We start from the raw sequence: 10,912 nt of genomic DNA on the forward strand, positions 1-10,912 counted from the left end.
GTCAGTGAATATACAGCATTTTCAGGCATTTCCTGTGATGAGCAGAATGCCCAAGAGACTGGGCGGAAAGCACCAAATGCAACAAAAGTGTTGGCATGGATTACTGCACAGGAGGGCCTGCATGATGTCTGCAGGGTATCAGAGAACCACTTAAAATGCTGCAGGGTAGCTGCTCTCTCTTATTAGTATAACACACCCATTGATTCATGCTCATGACTGATGACAAGCTACTATTACAAGATATTAGGATGTTTTCCTTTATGTTTGCTTGGGTAGAGCAATATAGTCAAATAATGAGTCACATGGCAGTCAGGGTGGGAGGGACAGCATTTGTTGGCAGAGTAACATTTCTGTGCAGCATACCATGACATGTCTTTAGCCTGAGAGGTTTCAATATTGGAGCTTCTCAGCATTTTTTGTGTGTTGTGTTATGGCTACAAGACATTTCACATTGCTTGACAGAAAGCTTTTGTGGGTGGTGGGGGGAGTTGCTACACAAGAACTTCTCCTCAGTTAGTGAGGAATCCAGAACTCTAAATGCTGATGACAAAGCAACAGATCCTCAGGAGCACCAGGCCAAGGACCACACTGTTAAACCAGGGGAACTTTCTGGTTTTTCTTCACCCAGAGACCACATGGACTTAAACCCAGAATTTCATTTTCTCCCTGTTGCATATGCTGGACTCTACCTTTTTTCTAATTTAGCTCCACACCTGAACACAGACTGACTACCTCCACAGGAAAGTACAACTTTGTGCTGCTATTGGATCAGTCCTGACACCCGGTCACTTTCAGAGTTCAGCCAGTTTTTTTTGTTGCATTAAATTTGGCAGAAAAATAACACCTTTTTCATCCCAACTGACCTCAAATATCAAGAAAAGCTGGGAAAAGCTGGGCTTATTCTGAATGAGAGCAAATTCAACACTAAGGAACAGAAATGCAGGGCAAATGGGACACTGTAATTCCAATTACATTCAGTAAGAACTACCCCATTTTCAAATTCACAAATGCTGTGATACACTCAAAGTCTGGTCACATCCAGTGAACTCTCAGTGCTGGCCTAGAAGTCCAGTCCTGATCAATTACCCTGACAGCCTGAGGCAACACACTGCAGTTTACTGAGCAACACACAGGCAGGGTCACAATGGAAGAGAAGGTTCCAGGCAGAACTTAGAGCACCTTCCAGTACCTAAAGGGGCCTCTTTGATGTGCTTTGAAAGTGTGAAGGGAGCAGCAGCAAAATGGAAGGTTGGCTGGAGGTTTAGGAAGATGCAGTGCTAACTTTTATAACTAACAGCAATGCCCCCATTGGCATTCAGCAAATGAACCAGGGGAAGCCAAGACTCCATGAAAACCAGGATTTGAAGCCAAATCTCATATGTGCAATTCGACTGCATTAGGTTTTCTTCCTTACTACTCTCCACAATTTTTTTTAATTATAGGAGCTGTTGACAATTACTTTAAGAAAATATTCTCTGAAGTCCCCTGAAGAGAGAAGAAAGACAACTGTTGATATATGACATTCCATAATTAGTTATTCCTTGCTTCCCTTCCCACACAAATACAATTTTGTTATACCGATTTCTCTGAGACTCACAGTAGTCTGGAGCTACACTTTCACCAATATTAGTCTCCCTTCTCCTAGACATGATAGGTTTGTAGAACAATTTGTTTAGATCTAGTCTTTTAAGGGATTGGAAATACATACTGCACCAAAAAAACTGTTGTATGCCAGTGTTTGAAGGACTTTCCATCTAGGAAGTTTTTAGTTTTATTTTCGTCCTTCCATGGCACACAGACCTTAAATCATTCACCACAGTAGTCAAGCATGAAACTAAAACAGAGCACAGATCTACTTACTCTGATTGTCTCAAACTGAAGTACAGTGACAGAAAGCAGCTGTGAGGGTACACTTTTGTCTCCTCCTGTTTCCCAGGACTAGCAAGGATGGAAAAGTAGCATGTGAACAAAGAGCAAAAGAGCTACTGATAAGAAAGGGAGTCCAAGGATGATTCAGAGGGATCTGAGCATCACTGTGACAAGGAAAGTGATTGTTCTGAAACTCAGAGCTTTTTCCCAGGCTGAAAATGCTTTTGTTTGTCTGTTTAAAATGAAGTCAAGCTGATTATAAAGCAGGCCTTTATACAAGCCCCAGAACTGCTACAATTAAATGACACACAACTTTCAGGGCCCAGTTCTTTACCCTGCAAGTTGCCAGCTATGTCGAGGCTGGGGAGCAATCCCAGCTGCCATGGATATTAGCAAGGGAAGAAGGCTACTATGAACTTCAGAGGAAACATTAAAGCACTGCAGGATGGAAACTTCAATCACTGAATTGCAAGACATTTACTTAAAGGGAAGCATGAGAAAGCATGCAATTATTTTAAAGGAAATTTAGGAAATATGCATATGCTTGCATTTTTGGAGAAGCTGCTTGTTCCATGAAAGAACTGCTTGCCCTCTAAAGCACATAGTTAAGAACTGTCCCCCAAAAAAACTGTTTGTGTGATGCAGTTATAAAACCACTGCATGTACACAGTGAGAGCAATGAAAATCACTGTATCTCTGTGCAGCATTTGGAAGTACTCTTTGAAAAGTCAGATTTTCAAAAGATACACATATTCATACTTCAGAAACAGAGAATAAAAACATTTTAGAACATCAAAACCTCCCAAATCTCCTTTATCTGTATATTGTTATTTCTGGTTTTACAAGTTTTTCTTTTTAATTAACTGTATCAATCTAAAAATTCAAGTTTCTGGGCTCCCCTTTAGGAGTTTGCCTCCCACAAGAGATGCTTTTACTCTGTGCTTCATGTTTGAGTCCACACATTACAAATACAAGCATGCCCAGCACACCCACTCCTCCTCTCCCATTTTAGGTTTCTGCATTTCTGTGTTTCTGTTTTTCTTCACATCACATAAAAACTCTACAGACCAAGTACAAAAACAGTCCTACTGTACTCATGGCCACTTTTAACATACACACATCAGTATCTGTGGTCAGCAGGCAGGGATTTAAAGCACAGCAAGTTCAAAGCAGCTGCTGATTTCACAAACACATATTCCTAGAAAAAAATGAAAGAATAAAAGGTGTGCAAAGAAATAAAATCTTTATTGAAATACTGTAGTACCAAGCTTAAAAACTCTTTAAGATATACAAAAAACCTTATAATTAAGATTCTTCATACCAATTCTTTCTACTTTACAAATACAGCGATGTGTGCAAAACTCCTGAACTTTTACTTGGGGAAATTGTCCATACAGATGAAAACTCACGTGTGATGACATGGTTGGTACTGTCTGCCTTCTGCCACAGAGGAGATCAAATAGCCAGTGTTGATTTTTTGTAACAAGATGCATTTCTCAAAATTACTTAGCAAAATACTGTAACTAAAATATATATATATAAGAGGCAAGCTAATTCAGAAGTGCTGAACAAGAAGGGATGTAACCACTGAGGCACCAAGCAATCAGCCCTGCCCCTGTGGTCAGTGTGTAACTCTGACCGGAGCTGCCAGGGCCCCCTCGTGGTCACGACATGCTCGATAATCGCAGATGCTCTTGTGCCTCACTGCACCTGCACGTTTTTAGAATAAACTGAGCCAATGAAAGCGTCCCTGTCACCACTGCTGTGACAGAGCGTGCTGGTAAACCTTACCTGGGACACAAGAATCCTCCTTACAGGCAGTGAGTGCCCTGGGGTTTTCCCAGCCTTACTAAAAACCAAGACACTTCCAGCACTTCAAATAAAATACAGTTGTACAAATTACCATACCAGAGACCAAGATGCTGTTTCCATGACACTGGACAAAAGTGAGTGCACAGAAAGCACAGAACATGACATGCACATAGTTCCAGTCCCACTGCCCAGCTGTAGGTACAAGAATCAGAGAACAGGACATGCACATAGTTCCAGTCCCACTCCCCAGCTGTAGGAAGAGTTTGTGGTGACTGGGAGTGGGGCTGGCCCAGCCTCATCCCCAGCGGGCACAGCTGTGAGGAGCAGGTGAGCAGCACTGACAGCAATGAGCCCTGGAGGGCCCAGGGGCACTGACCAACCACCAAGGGAACAGAGACACACAGGGGCAGTGCATCAACATGAGGGGATAAAAGGCTGGGCTGAAGAACAAGATGAGCAGACAATTGCAGCCTTCTGAAGTGATAGGGTGTTACTCTGCATGGGTATGTGCTTGCAGCCTTCTAAAGGGGTATGGGGTTACTCTGCACGGGTTGAAGCTTCATTAAATTGTATGATGATACTCTGTATATCATGGCCATCTCTGCTGTGGCATATACTGAGCCTTCTATGGCTCAGGACTTGATACCATAATGGCATCTTTATATTTGGCAGATCAATTTTTTCTTGAGCTTGCCCAATCTTTTTCTAAGGCCCATCAAAGATTTTAGCACTCCTAATTCCTGGATGAAAAGAGGCCAGAGGTGTTCTCATTAGAGGCAGTATTTCTTAGTTCTGCATGGAAACAGATACATATAAAATTATGCTTCCTATTTAATACTGAAAGACTCAAGAACCACTACCATCTGCAAGTCAGAAACTGGGATCTAACAGATTTTCATATGCCAGAACAATTGCAAGCAGCTTGCTTGTCCCAAAGAATAAATCTGCTCCTCTATTACAGAGGCCATACTACTTGTCCTTGCTTCAAGACAGTGTCACAACTCACAAAGCTCAGTGCAAAGAGGCACACAGTGACATCAGTGTCATTAAGAATAAATGAAGTCTCAAGAGTGCCTCATTTAAAGGTCCACATTCAAGCCTGAACATGACCTTCCATTCTATTTCTTAAATGTGGGGCTCAGACATGTCTCCTTGGATGATTACCATGACCCCTCTCTGCCAAAGCTCTTTACATGGTTTAAATCAAGCCTTAGGTCATGTTTATCCCCATCAGTTAAACTGATACAGGTCACTTTGTAAATATTCTTCACTGATCTCATTTATGAAATGGAACACTATATTTTAAGGCTAATGAAAACACTCTTGGGAATATGCCATAAATCCATGGATATGATTTCCTTAATCTATGGATATAGCTTAATCCAGCTCAGAAACAAACTTGCTTATAAATCTCCAGGTCAGACCCACAACAGGAAGTTAGGTACAGTTCAGATTTCAAAATGTCAGTTTTTTCCCCGTAAAACCCCCACAGCATTTTTATATTTCTGCTGTTTTTTGTACAACGTTTTAAAACCAGCACATTTCCAAAATAACCAGGAACATTTCACAGATGTGTTTTCAGTGTTCACTATTTAGGCAGCTCAGAATTGTAAGCACATTTTAAAAACTCATAATGCTCGCAAAACTGAGGATATGTTGGTGCTGCCAGATGATACCACAATGGTACACTGAGATTACTGCAAAACAGGTGGAGCTCAAGCTATCCCACTTAAAAACTTCAATAAACAAAAAAAACCCCAGCTAAATAGAGCTCAATTGTTAGGGCACAAGAAGGAACTTCATTTCCAGTCACTACCACAACTCAGAATGACACAGAGATATCAGACTTGAACATGAAGACATGTCCTGTTCCGATAAGCTGAAATGAGACTTTTCTTTCTCCCCAGCTAACTTAGCCCTACCCTTTTAAAAAACAAATAAAAACCCTTTTGCTGACAGTACCATTCTTGGATGTCCACCTCCTTGTACACCATGTGAGAACAAACCACAAACTTATAAATCATAATTCTGTTCTGCAGCAGAATGCCTGATGTTAACTCAGTTTATGACTGACTGTGAGCAATTAAACCCTGCAGTTTGAATACTGGTGCTTTTATTAGTGTTTCCAAAATGAGGTGAGAGGTCTTCTAACAGGAGCATCAGCAAAATGTCAGGAGTCTTTGCAAATCCCATTAATGTTTCTTCTGAACAGATGATTTAAATCATTATCTGGAAAACACAAAAAGCTTCACTTAGACTAACAGAAGATGGAACCTGGTGACATAATTATCTGTTTCTAGAGTGTACATGGACAAATTGTTTTAAGTCTTATCAAAAGGTGAAAGTATTTATCCTCTAATTGAGTGCTGCATGTTGCGTAATCCAAAAGTATTTGACCATACTAAATATTTTATTCTGTTAAGCTTAATATCTCATAGGCCAATCTCATAAAACTACAGTAACTACAAATCCAGTACTTCTGTTTAGCCTAGTACACAAGACTTCTGAGAAGCTTCCCAGCATTTTATAGCAGTTTTTTCAGTGTTCAGCAGACATCACTCTATTTGCTGAACAATATCAGACTGCCAAATTGCTCTGACTGTTGGTAGATCAATAATGACACGGGAGAAGTCATTACCTCCGTGGCAACAGGGTGGCAGCTGTGGGAGGAATATTGCGCACGCTGCGGCTGCTCGGGCAGCCGTGCCTCGGCTTCCTCCCGCTGCTCTCTCTGCAAGCCTGGTGTGCCCAGGGTACAGCAACCAGGGGCACCTCTTGGACTACAGAGGATTGAACTGCAGCTCTTCGTGATTTCTGAAAGCGTGTATACTCACAAGGGTTTGTTACACTTGAGTATGATGTCTTTGTGTTACTTATTTTTAATGAGCTTTGTAGGAATAGCAAGGACAAAATTAAGGAAGGCAAATATCACAGTATTCTGTTCTTAGCCCAATATTTCATTGAAAGAAAACACTTAGTTGTCTTTAAAAATAAAAAGATATCTTTCTTGTCATCAATTTCTATTTAATTCCACTCTGACTCCCAAGGAATCTTTATACTGGATTAAAATTACAAAGGAGACCCCTTGGGATATTACACTTAGCACTTTTTATGTCTTTCCATATTGAAACAGTCCAACAAATAGGAAAACATACTTTTGCTCTGCATAAGTTACTGCAGTTCCATCTACCATGGACAGGACATTTTTTTTATACTTCACAACCTTCACCATGTCAATCACAACATATTAACCACAGAAAGCAAACACTGCTCTGTGTCTTGATCACCACAGCTTGTGATGTTTTGTTGAAAGCAAAACCCACCAACTCACAAAATACATGGTGCTCATCAGCAACACAACATATCAACTTTGCCTTCAGATTAAAAGTGCTTCCTCATAAATACATCTACTTTTAAATACTGCAGCAACACTGTACTTATTCATAACCTATTCACATGGGATGGCAGAGGGCACGTTTGCAACAATTCCCTTTGGAATCTGTTCTTAATAAAGTTAAATAAAATGCAAGAGAAATGATCCTGAGGGTGGCTTCAAAAAAACTAAAACAAAGTTGTCACTCAAGCATCAGCTGGATTCCACAAAAAACAAGAATTAGGCAAGCACTCTTCTGAATGCTGAAAATAAGCTGGTCTGCAAAACTCTCACAAGAACAGAACTGGATGGTAAAAGTTCTTTTCCTTACAGATATAAATAACACAAATGGTCATTAATATACCAAAGGTCCAGATGCTACAGCTGCAATATAAATTAGTACTCAAAATACACTGTGACTTGTTATTTGTGACAGACTGTATTTAGCACAGAGGAAAACTCATCAACATTTTCTTCTACTTACAGGATAAGCCCTGCTGCTTTAGGAGACCGCCACGCTCTGCGCCAAGTTCTTGGAAAGAATTCGGCATGTGCCCAGGAGCCCGAGCACAGCTGGCGGCACAGGCCAGGCTGCAGGACACGCTCCAAACCCAGCCCTTCTCTGGCCACATCAGGCAGTTCTGCCCTTGCTCCATCACCGACTGCACCGTCCCGCTGCGCAGGCACCAGCCCGATCTTGCTCCCATTTTCCCATCCCGCTGCCACCCCTGCCAGGTGCTCGGGAGAAAAGGTCAAACTGTGCAAAACCACTCGGCTCTCCCCCATCAGCACCAAGCCCGAGCACGCACAGCACCGCTGCTTTCTCAGGGACAAACCGCTTGCTTTATCCCATCAGAAATCAACCAGACTCGGGCAAATGAACGCAGTCCAATCGTTCCCCGGACACGGCCAAAGCCAGGAAGGAGACAGCCCCATGCAGCAGTTTGCCGGCTGCCCACACACAGCCCCAGCCGACTACGGGGGCAGAAGGTGCCGACAGAACGGCGCTGCTGGCCCGAGAGCGGCCTCCCCGCTGCCACCGAGCGCGCTCCAGCCCCGCGGCTTCACCCCGCACAGCCGGCGGCCCCTCTGTAGGGATCTGCCCTGGCCCTCAGCCAGCCCCGGCCCGAGGGGGCTCCACCACCAAAGGGCCGGCGGGATAAAACCCAGAGACCGCCCGAGGGCCGGCGGCGCCGGCACGGCCCGGGGGTCTCCGAAGGGAGAGGCTGAGCCCAGCAGCGGCTCCCCGCCGTGCGCCTCGGCGCTCCCCGCGGAGCCGACGGGGGGTGCAGAAGGGGAAGCGCGGCCCGTCCACCCTGGAAAGCGGGGAAGCGCGGCCCGTCCATGCTGGGGATGGCGGAAACGCGGACCGTCCATGCTGGGGACGGCGCACGGACTGGCAGCGGGCCCCGCGTGCGGCCGCTCCCCGGAACCGGAAGGAACGTTACGCCAATCGCCCCCCGAGCATCCCGAGAAAAGCCCCGCCTCGGGGCAGTCTGACCAATCGCGTTCGGGGAGGGGGCGGGATTAATCGATTCACGGTTGATTGACAGGTTCCTCTCCCAATGCAGTCGCAGCCGCTCTGTTCCCTCCACTAGGAAAACGGAGCCACCTCAGGGTTGCTGGGCGGGACGGGTCTCGCTGTCTCTCAGCGTTATTGGCTATGCGCGCTGATTGGCGGGTGCCTGCGCCTATCGGAGGAAGCTCTCCGGCGGCCCGTCGCGCCGTGCGCCAATGGGCGGGCGGTGCGGGCGCTGTGCGGCGGTGCCGGCGGCGGGGCGATGAGAGCGGTGTTGAGGGCGGCATGGCGGCTCGGAACCGGCGTCACTCTGCGGGGCCGGGCCGGGCGCCCGCTCAGCCAGGCGGCCGGGGACGGCGGCGGCGCTGAGGGAGGCGGCGGCTCGGGGTCGCGGGAGGCGGTGGAACGGCTGGTGCGGGAGCACCCGGTGGTGGTGTTCATGAAGGGCAGCCCGGCGCAGCCGCTCTGCGGCTTCAGCAACGCCGTGGTGCAGATCCTGCGGCTGCACGGCGTGGAGGATTACCGCGCCCACGACGTGCTGCAGGACCCCGACCTCCGCCAAGGTCAGCGTCCGGGTCACCTCTGGGTGCCGCCTCCGCGGGGCCTGGCCGGGCAGAGCCGGGCCGCTGTCCTGGGGAAGGGCCCTCGGGAGCTGCCGGCAGGGCGGGCTTGGCTTAGCGCCCTCGGGCACTGCGGGAGCGGCCCTGCCCGCTTGGCCCGCCTGTAACTTGGCTCTTCTGGCTTTGTTGGGTGGGCTGGGCTGGGCTATTTTCTAATGAGGCCAGATCGTGGGGAGAAGGGCAGCGGAGCCGTGTCCTGGGAGGAGCGGCGGAGGGGGATTGGCGGTGTTTAACCTGCAGGAGTCCATGGTGCACGGGACCCGCCACCTTATTACTCTGGAACTGCATGGACGAGGCTGTAGCCAGGCGGGGATCGGCCTCTTCTCCCAGGCAACAAGCGACAGGACAAGAGGACAGTTACAAGTTGTGCCAGGGGAGCCTAGGTTGGATACTAAGAGGAATTTCTGCTCAGAAGGGGGGATCAGGCATTGGGATGGGCTGCCCAGGGAGGTGTCGGAGTCACCGTCCCTGGAGGTGTTTGAGGAAGGGCTGGACGTGGCGCACAGTGCATGGTCCAGTTGACAGGATAGTGTTCAGTCATGGGTTGGGCTCGATGATCTCAGAGGTCTTTTCTAACCTAATTAATTCTGTGATTCTGTTTGGTGTTGGTAGAACTGGGAGTGTATTGCAGAGATGTGCCGTTGAGGTTGCTGCCCAGACGCCCTGGTTTGGTTTTTGTGACCCTCGTAGTGTTCAGGAGGTCTCAGTTATCAGCAGAGCGCAGTTGTGGGTGCAGGGTGCTGATTGGAGATCGGGCTCTTTGTGCCACCCTGCCCTGCCTGGGTCAGAGATAGAGAGCTGCATTAAAGACCCTGAAATACTTCATTATCAGGCTTTGTCTTCCCTGTGAACAGTATGGTGAAATTTCACGTATGGCTTGGACTTGCACCACTTGATTCCCAGCTGGCACTGCCTGCTGGGATTCTCCTGATAAAGTGCAAATTTATGTTAATCATTTGCACAAGAAATACTTAGTAATAGTTTCACCATTACTGCACAGGTGGTAGTAGCAATTCTATATAAGGTTTTTTGTCATTGAGGAAAGCTAGTAATCTGTTCTGGTAATGCTTTTCATGTTTCCCTCTTCAATGAGCATGGCTGATTGTTGAGGTTTTATGTGGTTATTTGAGAAAGTTTTTAAACAAAAAATACATGCAAGTACACAGTAATTAGTCTTGTATGTGTGTGGCATTAACAGTTCTTGCCCAGAACACACTAAATTGTGCTGTAAAGCCACGTGCTGGCATGTATCAGGTGACTTTGTTCTCCTTTGTTTTTGGTGTCATCTGACTAACTCAGTTTTTTATTAGCTCTTAGCTAAAAGGCTGATTTTTCCAGTCCTTGTTTGCTTTTCAATTCACAATTATAGTAGTTGGTATGGTATAAAAGCTTAGATACTGGAATTTCTGTGTAATGACATCTTTTTGTTACTGAAGGTTGATTTTGTTCAGGTGAATCATGGTAATTTTCTAAGCTTGGTTTACATATCTGAATTTATTAATTGTACAGTTTGCTAGTACAAACTCTTATCTCTTCTCACAATTCATAAACTAAAAAGGAGGAAACAAAACTCTGAAATCAAACCATCAGCATTTTACTTTTGGTTGAGGGGACTTTAGCGAGCCTCTGAATGGGCAGTGCCTTTATAAGGCCCTGAGCACTTGACCATGTGAGTAGATAGTATTTTCTTTTTATGTAACTTAAACTTTTCCTCCACAT

General features: G+C 45.9%; 1 non-coding gene across 1 annotated transcript; it reads right to left on the reverse strand.

Annotated features, from left to right (window-relative positions):
• Positions 1 to 6,203: 6,203 nt before the first annotated feature.
• Positions 6,204 to 6,470, reverse strand: LOC131085360 (small Cajal body-specific RNA 13). Its single transcript, XR_009114624.1, has one exon. It is a non-coding gene; the product is annotated as a small Cajal body-specific RNA 13 (non-coding RNA).
• Between the last annotated feature and the right edge of the window lie 4,442 nt (positions 6,471 to 10,912).

This window comes from Melospiza georgiana, chromosome 6, assembly GCF_028018845.1.
Source record: "Melospiza georgiana isolate bMelGeo1 chromosome 6, bMelGeo1.pri, whole genome shotgun sequence".
Lineage (NCBI taxonomy): Eukaryota > Metazoa > Chordata > Aves > Passeriformes > Passerellidae > Melospiza > Melospiza georgiana.